The sequence below is a fragment of the Peromyscus maniculatus genome, chromosome 5 (assembly GCF_049852395.1).
Source record: "Peromyscus maniculatus bairdii isolate BWxNUB_F1_BW_parent chromosome 5, HU_Pman_BW_mat_3.1, whole genome shotgun sequence".
NCBI classification, from domain to species: domain Eukaryota; kingdom Metazoa; phylum Chordata; class Mammalia; order Rodentia; family Cricetidae; genus Peromyscus; species Peromyscus maniculatus.
In genome coordinates this window covers 23,923,210-23,937,781 of record NC_134856.1, presented here as the reverse complement: position 1 = coordinate 23,937,781, position 14,572 = coordinate 23,923,210, and the positions used below count along the sequence as shown (strand labels likewise).

Genomic DNA, 14,572 nt, shown 5'->3' with positions numbered 1-14,572 from the left:
GAAATCAGAGATGAACATCAGACGTTTTCCTCAATTACTTTCCACCTCATTTTGTGAAACAGCATCTCACAGATTCACCTAGGCATGACTCATGATGGAATGACAAATCCGTAGACAAGAAGAGGCAGCATCCAGGAGCTGGGTCTGGAGGATATGGTGAGGAAGCATTGTGTATGCCAGCCATACAGACACTCAGTTCTTTCAATCCCTGGGGACCCTCCACAGGAGCCACACCAGGGTCTTTCATGCTCCCACTCTGGTGGCTTCTCCAGAAGCTGGGGGGGGGGGGTGACGATGAGGCTGAACTAGGTCAGAGCTCTCCTGAGCACCCAAGACCTGACAAAGGGGAGGAAGCACAAGGTTCCAAAGGAACTGACGAGCCACGCCTAGTGTGTGCCGAGGAGCTTCTGATGGATGAGCCTGAGTTCTGCTTTCCCTGTCCCATCTCATGATTGCCCTTCCCCTCCCCCAGCCAGTCTCACCATATACCTTGATCTTTCCTGGTGCCACAGACAGGCGAAATGTTCACATAGGAGATGCCTTTAATCAAAGAAATAACATTCCTGTCTTCTCTGATGCTTTTATACACATTTCCAATATCTTAGTTTTATGCCTAGTTCTTACTTATTAAAAGTTCACAGGTTGTTTGAGTTATGCATTAAATATGAAAAATAACCCAAGAGTACTCTTGAAAAATAAAATGTATTAATTATAATATTTTATTTTAATTTTATGTACTTACTTTGTTGTAGAGAGCTAAGAACAAAAGTTGAATACAGTAGGGTTGGAGAAAGGATAGTTCAGTTCTTAAGTGTTTGCTTTACAGGCCTGAGGACCAGAGTTTGATCACCAGAATACACATTTCGAAAGAGTGAGGCATGTTGACCTGAGATCGGCAATCCAACTGATGTCAGGGAAGCAGAAGCAGGCACATCTCTACAGCTTAACAGCCAACAAGCCCATCCCTACTAATAAGTTCCAGGCCCATGAGAAATGCTGTCTCAAGAGAAAATAAATGATGGATGCTTGAGGAATTATCCTCCTCCAACACACACACACACACACACACACACACACACACACACACACACACACACACTCCAACATAAACACAAAACAAAACTGGAAAAACATACGTTTAACTATGAAGGTTTTCAGCGAAGGGAAAGTTCCTTGACCGCTCAGAGCTGGGTCATGAGTTCTCAAGCACTGCTTCGCTTTGTGCATTTCAGGTGGGAAGGACAAGAGTAAACTGTCTATCAAGAACTATGACTCAGTGTTATTGGACACCAGGGACTTCTCCGGGCCTCTTTCTGTGTCACAACAATGACTACAGCTCCCCTCCCCCACCAACCCTGTGTTCATCACTTCTCCCAGCCCCACCCTTGATCGCTTTCAGTTTCTATTTCTTCATTTGGCAAAATAATCTCTGTCATCCTCCTAATGTTTTCTGAGACCTCTGCAGACATAGGAGAAATGAGCGTTTGGAGCAAACACACATATTTACAAACAGATACGTAGATGCCCATCATACTGCCTCTCTAGGGGCCCCTCCCCTGCCGTGGGATAAAACACTTCCAACCAGTGCACACAAACACTCCAGGAGAACATGTGCAGACGTTGACAACAGAAACAGCTCAAGGAACCTCACTTCCTGTTCTGGCCCCAGCACTGGATCCCTTACTTTCAATTAACTTGCATTGTCATTGCGTGTGTGTGTGTGTGTGTGTGTGTGTGTGTGTGTGTGTGTGTGTGTGCAAAATGGGGTGGGAGTGTGCCCTGGCACCTGTATAAGGTCAGAGGACAACTTCATGGAGTGGGTTCTCTTTCCATCTCTACATGGATTCCACGGTTTGAACTCAGGTCTCCAGGCTTACTATGTAGCCAGATCCTTTATTCAGCAAGCCACATTGCTGGCCCCAAATAACACTTAGGAAAGAGATAACATTGTTTAATATAAAGCAAAGTAATCACTCAAATGATGGCCAATGCCTGCCTCCTGGCATTATTTCTCACTGCACTGAACACAAAGATCATGACACCCACAAGAACAACATTGATGGAGTCAGTCTTAACCTCTGTGTCTGGCTAGCTGGACCCTAAGAAGGCCAATGTCTCCCTAGCTGGACCCTACTCCACACTGACAATGCCTCCCTAGCTGGACCCTACTCCACATTGACAATGTCTCCCTAGCTGGACCCTACTCCACATTGACAATGTCTCCCTAGTTGGATCCTACTCCACACTGACAATGTCTCTCTAGCTGGACCCTACTCCACGTGGAAGGGCATGGTAGTGCCACCTTTTACTCTTTTCCATTCTGTACAGTAGGAATAAACATGTAATGCATTAGAATTCAATTGGGCTGTGCCTATGACATGCCAACATGGTGCCCAAGGCACCAGAGCCTCCCTGTTAGTAACTTTCTGGTTCACATTTGGTTCCTTCTGAATACATTGTTAACAATTTTTACTTCAGTATCTCAGTCAGGATTTCTAGGCTAACCTTGCTTTACCATTCACTATAATCCAGATATAATTTAAAATAGCCCTTCTATCTGCTGACAGCTGCTACATACACACACGTATATTCAAACCTACACGATATATAAATATGTACACATATGCATGCATGTGTAATTTTGATATTAGTTAGCTGAAACACAATATAAAATAATTATTAATTGCAGTCAACTTCTCCCAAAACCCACTAATTTTCTCTCAACACCACTATAGAACTTTTCCTCCTACCAATGCAAAAGCAGCACGAACCACAGCAATACTGAGCTGCAGCCATCTCCTGCTCTTGCTGGAACCACTGAACAGAGGGATGTACGAGCTGCTGTTGGGGCGGAGAGAAGAAGGGACATGGCTCCTTGCCAACCTACCACCTTAGTCCTCTAAAGAAGCCATCTCACCGAGCAGCTATCACATCTTCACTCAGGATGTCATAGGAGAATCTTCTTTTCCCATCTCTCTTTGAGTGCTAGCTCCCTACTTGGACGGATGGATTGACAAGTAGAGGGATTCAAATAAAGAAACCAATCCAGATTTGCCCGTTATGAGTCATTAAATATTAAAAACCTGATACACATTAAGCAGGTATTTTCATTCAGGGACCATAAATTTCCCTAAGAGATCAAATACATAAAGATATTATGTGATAATTAATCTTTCAATATATAATTTAATAATATTAGCTACAAAAGTTAATTTGAAACCAAAACTCTAGCATCACAACATTGGCCCAAACTAAGTAGTAATGGTCACTGTCAAACTGTGGGAAATAGTTTAATAGGAATAATTAATTTTTTTTATCAGCTTTGCAATCACAGGTCTGTCTGGGTTGGAAGAGGTCACCTCCCAAGCCCTGTTTCCTTGCATAAGTTATTGAGTTAGTTGACACACTAACTACCATATGCACTATTACTCATATTTACTGGGTGCTACATATGTCCATATGACACTTTCTAAATATGTGTATGCTTAGAACAATATTTGGAGCTTAGAATTTAAGTTGTTGGCTGTTACCTGTGTTACTACCCAAAACTCAGGCTGTATGTAGGCTGAAGACAGTATTTCCTGTGTTGTCATTAGTCAGCGTTCAGAAGAACAGTTACACAAAAAACAAAAGCAGAGAAATTTAGGAGAAACCAGCCAGATGTCTAAAGTCTAAAACGTTTTAAATGGCTTGGATCAGACACCCATTTCTAGAGGGGATTAGTGCCACAAACAGGAAAATCCACAAATCTGCAGCATTCTTTTTTCAGCTTTCCTGAAATTGCTGAGGGGCAGCACACCTTAGCTGGAGTGCTTCCCAAGGTCAAAATTCTCCAGTCTCCAAATTCTGTTTCAACAACCTTAAGCTATTGTTTTCTCATCTACAAAATTAGTTTATAAAACTATGTGTCAGGCCGGGCGGTGGTGGCGCACGCCTTTAATCCCAGCACTCGGGAGGCAGAGCCAGGCGGATCTCTGTGAGTTCGAGGCCAGCCTGGGCTACCAAGTGAGTTCCAGGAAAGGCGCAAAGCTACACAGAGAAACCCTGTCTCGAAAAACCAAAAAAAAAAAAAAAAAAAAAAAAAAAACTATGTGTCAATGACAAATTTTCTATCATGCAATATAACTAGGGACATTTCCTATAATTGAAACCAGAAAGCACCATAGTATTTTTCCTTTAATCCACCAGCAATCTACAGGAAAATTCCAAGCAGAACTAGCTGCCATCAGCAATACCATCCAAACTCTGAAAAGCCTGTCATGGACCTGAGCTAGGGAAAACCTACCCACTATCAGGTTGCAAAACAGAGCACAAGGCAAAAGGACCCATGGAAGTCCGACTCCAAACTCCCAGAAGTTAAAAGAGAGAAGCATAAGATCAGGACATGCAGACACACTTATAATATGCCTGAAGCACTTCCTGATGTTTCAACGTTAAGCAAAACTCTTGGTTTTATTTTTTCCCTCTAAAAGTCTCAAAAGACGCTTTGTCCCTCTTCCTTTATTTCTACTGACGGTCCTCCCGGAGTAGCCGCCTCTCTTCTGACGCCCTCTAAGCTTTCTGTAGGAAATCCTCTAAATTATTCAGCGTTGATAAGGATCTAACTTGCAGCCTCTGCACAGAAAGATAGCCAATCCTACTCATCTGATTATTTACCAAATCATACTGGAGGACCTAGCCAGTTTGATAACCTCCTCTACAACAGAAAAAGGTGAGGGTGAATGATAGCCACTGGCAGAGACCTGCCACCAATGAGAGTATCAGAAATCAATTTAAAATCGCCAGTGGAAAATAGATGCAGGCAGTCACTTCGTTTCCATTTCCACTCCGACGACTCTGGTAGAGTCTGGAACCTGCATTGTTTACAGTGTTTACATGTTTACATGTCCTTGGGAGTTAGCATAGCCTTAAATGCAGGGGTTATAGAAATTCTTTTGAGCTTCGCATCCCTGAAGCGTTGCAGTCTCAAAACCACTTGAAAAAGTTAGCCGGTTTTTCATCTAACGCCCCCCTGAGTACAGATTTGATTTTAGGACAATTCGCTGCCCTGTGATCTGGCATTACAGACCGACAACTGCGATGATAAGCTTTAGGTGATTCGAGCTAAGCTGTAGCTAACACAGACCCAGGCCTGTGACCATCCCTGCACGTTTCTTTCCCTAGAAGACGCATCTTCATCAAGGAAAAGGTGGTTTTTGCAAAGGGAGAGAGCGAGAGAGTCCAGAACACGCATCCATTCACCAGGGCCAGCAGAAGTTTGCAAGGGGGATGTGGCAAGGAGAGAAGCGCTGGTACCTTTCCTGACCTCTCTGAGCTTGGTTAGATGTGGAACTCAGCCTTCCAAGCAGCAGGATCCTGTCTTCGTCCAACTCTGCCACTGGGCGGGGGCAGACAGATGCGCCGCGTTGCTCCCGCTGGGCCTGCCCTGGCAAGGTCCCTGCAGTGCCGGGCGAGGTGCACCGCAAGCTGCGGGACGCAGCCGGCTGGAGAGACTCGCAGGAGGACCAGCAAGCTGCCCTACTCTGCAGGGGGGCGGGATGTACTGGAGAACCCCAGCGAAGAATGTCTGGGCAGAAGGGAAAACGCTCTGAATATAGTGCCACTGAGTACTGAAGTCTCGGTCAAGAGGGCGGGGCAGCTTGGCCCGCAGCTGGTGGGGAGAAGGGTGCCTGAGCAGAGCCAGAGCTGGGAGGGGCCCCGGGCGTAGGCTTTCGGGAAAAATTCCATTGTTGATCCACCACCACCACCAGCACCACCACCTCCAATTCTGTACCTCCATGGAGTTCTGGCTGCAGGGTGCAGGCAGTAGCCAGTGTGAGCAATCGAGGTACCAGGGGGGAATCAGCTGGGGTTTCCCCTTGCGCTTTCCAGCCGGGGAATCTCAACCCCATCTAAAAGAAAAGTGAAAGAAAAAGAGCCAAGCTGAGTCGGAGATCAACATCCTGGAGGAGGCTGCGGCAAGCGCTCCAGCTCCTGGGCCACCGCACCAGGTGCCCACATGATTCTGCCACTGCCAGGCCCCCAGGGCACAGAACCTGAAGGGCAACTGAGAGCAGAGAGCAGTCCCCGCCCCCTGGGCAGTTGGCCACAGCCTCTGTGTGTCCTGGAACGCCTTGGCCTTCTGTGAAGTCTCAAGGAGCTGACATGAGTTCACAGGTTGCATACATCTACAGAAAGTTGTCTTGCGGGAAGGCTGGAAGGCTTCCCCAGAAAATCCCGGAGACCTGGACTCAGCCTGCACCAGGAGGACTGGGTCTGGAATGGGCGGTCCTCCAGAACAACCCTTGACCGGCTACAGAGTCTGGAAAAGGGAAGTTTCTGAACTCTTCTTACGAAAAGCTGTGTGGGACCTTTGGGCTAGGAGAGTAAACTTCCACTAAATGGATCCTTCTTGGATTATTTTTCCAGCCTGATTTGTAGTTCAGTATAAAACATTGCACTTGTCTTTATCAAGACATGGTTACAGCAGCATCTTTAAATTGGGAATGATTGCATTAACGAGGAGTCAACTACATGTCCATCTCAGGCAGCTCGGGCAGCGGGAGCCCGGGTTCCCAGCTTTGCAAAGCACCTCTGAGAACAGCGAGCATGTGAATCACTGAAAAGCCCCACTGGCTTGGGTTTCCCAGAGCTTTTCAGAAATCCAGGAGAAATTAATAAGGACCCTGGTACTTATTTGAAAATGCAGCTATGTTCTCTTTGTATGGTTTTAGAAAATGGTAAAACTAAAATATTCAAATAATTAAATATTAACTGTGCATGGCATTCCACATAAAAATTTTATGAGAAGTTTGAAGTTTGTGAAAACAAACTTATCTTGTGTCACATCAAGTTTTATATTTGAAACAAAATCTAATAGACGTTTTGTTAACAGTCACTCCAAACTTTACAAAATCATCAAAAGTGAAAACACGTATTTTCACAACCATTTAAAATTTTGTTATCATTATAAATTATATTTAAAGAAATGTAAGAATCTGACTGGAGAAATGCCTTGATGGTTCAGAGTGCTTGCTGCTCTTGCAGAAGACTGAAGTTCCATTCCCAGGATCCCCCTGAGATGGTACACAAACATCTGTAACTCCTGCTCCAGAGGATACAACAGCTCTGGCCTCCTGAGGGACCTAGGAGGGACCTGTACTTACACACACACACACACACACACACACACACACACACACTGGAGGGGGGGGTTAATACATTTATTAAAAAATCTAAATGGAGGAATCATTTTTGTCATAACAATATAATGAATTTTCTTGAATCACGCCAATGAGTTTCAAGCCCGGTCACATTTCCATCATGGTAAGTTGAAGCTCTGCTTTGCCAAGTGAACATGCACTGAGAAGGGGCCTGGAGCAGGACTGGATTCCATCCGGGGATGTAACAGCAGTGAACATCCCAGCATGTGAGTTACACGGAGGTGAACAAGTAGGTTATACCTCAAGCCTCAACTGGTCACCTGGTAGAGGAGTCACATGGCCAACAACAAGATACTTCATGGACCACACCCAGTACCTCTTAGCAGGGCCCGATGTTGCTGCCGCCAGAAGATACAATAGGTCCCAAAGTGTCCTCTTCTGTTCATGTGCTCCTCTGAGGCAGATGCTTTCAGAAGGACTTCACCAGCCCTGGGATTCAGGTCACTCTGGCTGTCCCCAGGACTGATCAGGCAGCCCTGCCTGACAATACACTTTTAAACCTCGGCAGCCACCACCATGTGTTAAATGTTCTGAGCTAATAGAGAATTTCCATAATACTTTATGAAACCAGTGAGCACTTCTTCATGAGCTGAACTTTAAAGAATATTCTCAGTCTATAAAAACAATAAGACTGGAGTATAATTACTGTCTACACACACACATACACATACACACACACACATACACACACACACATACACACACACATATATATGGCTACTCCATAGATATATAAGAGTAGGCTCTGGACTAAGATGCTGAATGATGTATGAAGCGTTTATGCAGATTTGTGGTAAAAGTAACAGCAATAACAATAAAGTCAAATGGAGCATTGTAGCCACAGGACTCATTGTGTTCTTCTAGTGCCTCTCAAATACGTAGGGCAAATTTGTTTTCTTAATTACAGATTTAAAAAATGAAGTTTTTAATTACTCATGAGTGCCTGCAATCCAATGACATTGACTTTGCAGCATAATTTGTTTTTGTTGCATTTCAAACAGAAAATTTTAATATATACAACTTGTATTTTCACTTGCCACAGGCTGTTTGGCAAGATATTGAAAATTACTCACACCAATGAGCAAGTAAATTCCACTGCATAAATTAAAAGGAAAGACCAAGATTGATGAAATAATCTTAGAATTGCCGTAAGAGAACTTTGACAATTATAACATGAGAAGAACTGAAAGCAGCTAACTGGAGTGCATGGCAATCTCCATAACAGCAATTTTCAGAGGATGAACAAGGAAGTCAGAGTTGAATAAGTTAAAGAAAATACCTGATCATTGCCCAAAGATTGTCGTTTTTAAAATAAATTACTAGATGGGTGTGGTGGTTCATACTCATCTGCCAGGGCTTAGGATTCTGAAGCCACAAGTTCAGTGTTTACCTGGGCTGCCTCAAAAAAAAAAAAAAGAAAAAGAAAAAAAGAAAGAAAAGAAAGAAAGAAAATAAATGATTTAATATTATTTCAACAGATTTTTGAGTAAAAGTGGGAGAAGTTAAATGTTAGCTCGTATGATTTAATGAATCAGTGCATAGCAGTGGCCTCATTTATAGTCCCCCTGAGGGTAGGTTGGTGACAGGGCAGGAAGATGTTGGTCTTTGTATCTTTGGAAAGAGGCTTAGCCCACCTCAAGTTTCCTTGACAGTATGTTGAAAAGGTGCAAATTTGAAAGATGCGCTGACCCTACCTCTCCCGCTCTCCCCCTTCTCTCCCCCCTCCCTCCCTCCCCCATGCAGGTCTTTTCCTCCCTCCCTCTCCTTTGCTTCCTTGCAGTAAGATGGGTTCATTTTTCAAAACTTGGGGGGCTGTGAGAAGTGAGCTGTGCTAACTATTGCTCCTGTCTGTCTTACACAGTGGTTTGGTCCTATGTTGTTATTTTTTAAATTATTTTTAGTTTGATTTCACTCACTGCTGGGGCACATACACTATAAAATTCTATGCATGCATACGAATCAGCATAGATGTTAGCACATGTGTGCTCTCAGTAACATTACAAGGTATGTAAGACACCATCTTAGTTTTATAAATGTTAAGTCAGAGCGGAGGGAGATTATTCTGTTTTTGTTTCTCTCTCACCGTTTTGCTCGGTTTTTTGTTTTTGTTTTGGAATGTTGGGGTACATGGATTTTTTTCATCCACCTCATGTTACAAGGCAGTTGACTGATGCGTAAGGTCTTGACCTTAAGTCTAGCTTGAGAACCGACCTTTATGCTCTGCTCCTTCTAGACTGATAACTACACACCATTGCTTATGAAACACAGGCTGTTCTGAAACACAGACCGGACAGAAAACAATGGAGGGCCCCTGAGGAGGCTCTTTCAAGGAGTTTAGCCACAAGGAGGGAGGATGCTCCTCATTTACCTTGAATTTCCACCTGCTGAGCTCTTGTTTCCCCAATGAAAGCATGCTGACCATTACAGCCCTGCTACAAATGTGAGTCATTTGAATAAAGTGATTGACAGCAGGCTGGCAGAGAACTGTTGAAAAGTTAAAACCACAAAGTCAATGGCAGACAGGTTACTGCTAGTTCTTAATCAGATGGGCAACTGTGTTGAAGTGTGGTATCTGGGTGTAGACATGGCAAAGTAAGAGATGACACCTGGTTCAAGGTGGAGATGGAGAGACACAAGAAAGGATTTCATATTTCATGTAAACCTACATGAATTGCTACACGGTAGGAGGGAAAAGTGGTTTAAATAGAAGCAGGAAGCAAATTCATTTGGCAACAGACCTATTCTGAATAGGCTTCTAAAAGTGACCTTCTCAATCAGAATCTAATACAAACCTCATACATTGCCTCTCTTAGGTTTCTCACTGGAGCGTAAAAAGAGGCAAACTGATACTGTTGACATTTCAATACTCTGCACCACATACACTTGTTGACAGTGATAAACACACATGAAATTATTGTCTGACTTATTTTGTTGCATTTATTTATTAGTTGAGGGTGGAGGGGTGGGCACATGCCAGGCACACATGTAGAACTCAGTAAAAGAACAGCTTGTCACAGTGTCCCAGTTCACCTGTCAACAGCGTTCTCAGCAGAGAGCTTACAGGAATGCCTTACATTCAGGTAAACTGAGCCAGGCCCTCCTTCCCTTCCCTCCCTTCTTATATAAAAATCCACTTGAAATACATCAAAGGCAGAAATATACATTTTACAACTTTGAAGCTAAAAGCACATTAGTCAAGATTCTCTAAATGGGTTCTCAGTCTTCCTAATGCTGCAACCCTTCATGTTGTGGTGACCCCAACCAAAAAATTATTTTCGTTGTTGCTACTTCATAACCATAATTTTGCTACTGTTACGAATCATACTGTAAATATTTTCGGAGCTACAGGTTTGGCGAAGGGGTCACGACCCATGTGTTGAGAACTGCTGCTCTAGAGGAACAGAAAGGATAGAATGTATATTTAAAGAGGCTTGATTAGATTGGCTTACACAAGAGATGACTCCAACAAAGGCTGTCTCCACATCACAGAGGCTGAGATGGTAGTAGCTGCTCAGTCTACTAGGCTGAATGTCTGCCTCAGCTGGCCGTGTCTGACTCTTAAGACCCGGAAGATCCTGGAGTGCCACTGGTCTTCAGTCAGAGTTGAAAGACCAAAGAAGCTAAGCGTTTAAGTCAGTAAGGAGCTGCAGCAGCAGCCTCAGAAGCTGGGTAAATGAACTTGTCAGAACCATGGGAAAGCAACATATAGGCAGTCAGATGAAAAGCGGCTTTTCCCTCGTACCAGATGCCATGTTCAGGTGGTGTGAAGGCCTAGACTTGACTTTACAGGCTCCATCTTAGGGAAAGGGCCACCATCTCAGACCACCTGCTGTACTCAGTTCCAGGAAGGACCTCAGGAATGTGCCATGACAACTCATGACAACGGATACAGAGCAGTATCCTCCAGCAGACATCCTGTCTGTGGTTTATGGCCCTTGAAGATCTCTAGATAATGCTGTTGAACAGTCCAGACAATCCTGTTTAGCGGGTTGTGGTTCCCCACCAAAAGTCTAGCCCAATGGTTTCAAATGTGGTTTCGTGCCCAAAGTGTAGACCAATAGTTTCAAAATAATCACCTTGCCCCATATTCCTTCTACCCAATCCCAAGTTGCCAATTCCCAGCTTGTGGTTTTTCCCTATAAAAACTCTCTACATCTGGGCTGGTGGCCGCCACTACATTTTCTTCCATCTGCCATGTGGTGACCCAGGTTGAACCTGAATAAAAGGACCCTTATGTGCTTGCACCGGAAACCAGCTCCTTGGTGGTCTCTGGGGGTTTTGCAAAATGGGTACAACAGTGGCTCCTCCCATTTCAATAATCTGACTATATTTGTCAGGGTTAACTAGACTTCAGATTCTGTTTCTCTAAATATATGGGATTTAATAGAATGGCTTACAGGCTGTGGTCTAACTATTCCAACAATGACTCTCTCCCAATGGAAAGGTCAAGAATCCAATAGTCATTCAGTCTAGGAGTCTGGGTATCTCAGTTGGTTTTCAGTATATGTCAGAATCTCAAAGATTCTGGTACAATACCAGTGAAGGTATGGACTTCCAGTGAGAATGAGGGCAAGCAGGCAGAGAGTAAGAGCTTCCTTCTTCCATGCCCTTTGTATAGGCAGCTATCAGAAGGTGTGGCCCAGATTTAAGATGGGTCTCCCCACCTCAGATGATCCAATCAAATAACAGGTGTGTCCAGTGCCTAGGTTTTAGTTAATTGCAGATGTGGTCCAGTTGATAATCGAGAGCAGCCACCACACTGATCAAGAAAGTCCTCACAGGAGCCCAGAGGCCTGCCTCTGAGTCAGCTCCAGATGCACTCAAGCTGACAACCAAAATGAACCATCACAATGAAATTCTTTTTTAAATCATAAGGGAAACTCTTCAAGGCAGAGCTTTTTAGAACAATTCTCCAGAGCACAGAAAACAAAAACAAAATTATATAAACAGATTCCATTAAACTCACAACTTCTGCATAGAAAAAGAGAATCAAAACAGTAAAGAGATAACCCACAGATTTGGAGAAAATTCTTGCAAAATAGCCATCTTATAAGAGGTCGAAACCCAAATGTCCAACTCAAAATCAATAGATCAGAAATCAAAGTTCCTAGCTTTGAATGGATGTCAGAATAGACATTTTTTTCAAAGAAGATAAATAAATGGCCAAGAAGTACTTAGAAACAAAAAAAGCTCTATATCTCTAAAAGTGTAAAAGTGAATTGTAGCATTTGTGGAATAAATACCAAAGTTCCTCAAAAATGTGAAAGAACTATCACATGACCAAACAACCCCGCTCAGGGATGCATACAGAGAAACTGAATCAGCCTGAGAGATGTCTACACTCTTCAGCTTCTCATCTCACTGCTGGCATTACCAAGAGACAGAAGTAAAGTAATGATGCATTTGTAAAGAAAATGTGGTGCAGACACCATGGGAAAACATTCACCCTTTATACTAGTGTGAGACCTTGTCATTTGCCACAAAATGGATAGAAACAGAATCCATTTCGTTCTATAAAATAAGCCAGGCACAGAAGAACAAATAATGTCTGATGTTATTCATATGAGGAGTCCAAAAAGCTCATCTAGAAATAGAAATTAAAATGATGGTTACTAGAAGTTGGGGGATGAAACTGGGATAAATAAAAGGTAAATCATGGATGCTAAGTTACAGTTTGAGGGAAGACAGACTTTCTGAGTCATTATAAGGGGTGATGACTATAGGTGATGGGAACATCATTTATGTATACTTAAAAATGGTAAGAGATGACTTTAATGCTGTTACCATGAAGAAGTGATAGTGGTTTGAGGAAGGATATTAATAAATTTAACTTAATTTAAACATTATGTAATGAATATATATGAATATATATATCAAACATCACATGGTACACCTATAATGGCTTAAATGCCCCATTAGTTTGCATATTTGAACCCTTACTTCCTAGTTGGTGGCAAAGATTTGAAAGGTTATGGAACTTTTAGGAGGTGGAGCCTTACAGGATTGAGTATGTCCCTGGGTGAGCTTTGAAGGATTTATGGACTCTCACCCCTGCTTCCTGTGGACAGATGAAATGCACTCAGCCGTCTTGTTTGGGGACCATGCCTTCCCCACCCATGATGGAGCCTATCCTTCAGGAACCATGAGCTAAGGTGAACCCCTTCTCCCCGTAGTTGTTTCTGCTCATGATATTTTGTCACAAACATAGAAGAATAATTAATACAATACATTATTGATATGTATAATTTGCATGTATCAATTAAAAATAAAAAGTAAGCATGATCGCACTTGGTTGTGATTTCAGCACCTGCAAGTTTACGTCTGAGAGATTTTGAGTTTCAGGCCAGTGTGCTGCATAGGGAGACCCTGTCACTAGAAGCCACCACCAATGATAATAAAAAACAAGCTTTTAATGCAACTTAAAAAAAATGGGTATTAAATAATGTGGAACTAAGGGCTGGTGGAAACTAGCATTGCTTCATTCTAAAATCTGGTTGTCCATTAAGAATTAAAAAAAAAAAATCTTTCTGAAACAGTTGAAACAGCAGGTTAAATTGAAGGTGGGTGATATAGCATTTGAGTTCTTACCCAAACAAAATAGAAAATGTGTTACTTTCCGAAAAAACAAAGGAAGACATTAAAACCTTTACTGTTGGTATATAGAAAGAGAAACTCACACAAACACTGAGTGGTCATTCCCCTGAAAAGTGGCTTTCAAAGTAGAAGTCTGACATTTTTATTGTGTTTGCAGCATGAATTAGGAATGAGATTACTGAGCATAAAAATGAAATCTTATGTTCGCAAAGTTGGTTTTTGTGTTTAAACCTAGTAAAAACATTTTAAAATGCCATAATAATCCATGTTTTTTATTTGAAGACACCTCAGTCCACACATAACTGTTCAAACTTGGGTAAAGAAGTCATAACAACAGCCTTGCTGTTGGGTTTGCACATTGTCTCACACATTTGTCTCCAGGTCTCCCTTTTAAAATCTCCACTCATTTATATTTACAACTAAGCGTATTTGAGAAGATCTGCAGCATAGAGAAGGGCCTTGGACAGACTGAAGTTATCACAGCATGTTTTCACCCACTCCTGCTTGCTACCTCTGTCTAGGCAGGCTTTAGCCAAGACTGCAGAGGTGCAGAAGCATAATCCTCTCTTTGCAATGACATTGTCCCATAGCTTTTTTATTTTAATTTCCCCACCACAGTATTATTTATACATATAATTACAGTCTATTATCTTCATTGAACTCTCAGATGAATTTAATGAAGATGTGTATGAAAAATAGCATGAAGAACTAATTCCTAAATTCTACTTAGTGTTTCACTACAATACACAGATTCTTATAGACTCTCTTGGAGGTTG

At 42.6% G+C, this 14,572-nt stretch overlaps 1 protein-coding gene across 6 annotated transcripts in view; it reads right to left on the bottom strand.

The window, feature by feature from the left end:
* Il15 (interleukin 15) overlaps positions 1–6,192 on the bottom strand; it is a 69,158-nt gene extending 62,966 nt beyond the window's left edge. The window contains exons 1-2 of one of the 6 annotated variants that reach the window (XM_076571923.1): positions 5,774–6,192; positions 5,296–5,566 (exon numbers count right to left, since the gene is read on the bottom strand). The gene's annotated coding sequence lies outside the window, so the exon portion shown is untranslated. Of the gene's footprint in view, positions 1–1,136; positions 3,906–5,295; positions 5,751–5,773 lie in introns of those variants that run through there. The other 5 variants (XM_076571924.1, XM_042277478.2, XM_006971738.4 and 2 more) reach the window with 5 other exon arrangements.
* Positions 6,193–14,572: the final 8,380 nt, after the last annotated feature.